Below are 977 nucleotides of genomic sequence, written 5' to 3'. Positions count from 1 at the left end.
AGTATGTAGCTACCTGGCCACACTATGTAGCTACCTGGCCACACACACTATGTGGTTACCTGGCCACACTATGTAGCTACCTGGCCACACACACTATGTGGTTACCTGGCCACACTAGATGCTTACCCAGCGCAGTAGAGGTGTGTGTGTGTTCAGTATGTGATGGACTGGTATTGTGACCTTCTCTCAGTGAGGACAGGACACTGACTGAGTGTGTATCCGCCAGCTAGCCACCCACCTGCGTCTGAGGCCACCCACTACCCACCCTCCACCCAGATATGTCTGAGGATGCGCCCTCACCCGCCCACAACATAGTATGCGGTGCAAAATACACATATCAAACTAAAATAAGTATGGCAGCCTTAACATATACATTATTAATGCAGCTAATTAAAGTTCTGGTGACCCGTGGCTCGGTTGTCAAGCCACTCTCCTCACACACTAAGAGTTCATGGTTCAATCCCCGGCACGGGTGAAAACTTGAACATATTTACACCTGCTGTCCCTTTTCACCTAGTTCTAAGTAGGTACCTGGGTGGTAGTCGAGTGGTGTGAGTCGCATCCTGGGGTTATCCTGAGTAGCTAACCCTCCCAGGGTTAAAAATCCGAACAAATCTTATCTGAATGTGATTCACAGTTGGTGAGTTTATATCATATATTCATTTTTTGTTCCTACAAGTACATGATAAAACTTGTACAGACCATAGCTGACACCAGTGACGTACTATGTAGGAAGCCCCTTGTTATGCAGAGTATTTCTGGTAAATTAGATTAATTTTGTCCCCAGGATGCGACCCACACCAGTCTACTAGCACCCAGGTACCTACTTATTGCTAAGTAAACATGGACAGCAGGTGCCTTAAGGAAACACGTCCTAATGTCTCCACCCGTATCGGAGATCGAACCACGGACCTCAATGTGTGAGCCAAGTGCGCTACCAAATGAGCTACGGGACACCACAATTCATTTATTCATTT

The sequence above is a fragment of the Cherax quadricarinatus genome, chromosome 87 (genome assembly GCF_038502225.1).
Source record: "Cherax quadricarinatus isolate ZL_2023a chromosome 87, ASM3850222v1, whole genome shotgun sequence".
In the NCBI taxonomy this organism is placed as follows: Eukaryota; Metazoa; Arthropoda; class Malacostraca; order Decapoda; family Parastacidae; genus Cherax; species Cherax quadricarinatus.
The sequence above is the reverse complement of the archived record's forward strand: the minus strand, read 5'-3'. Positions refer to the sequence as shown.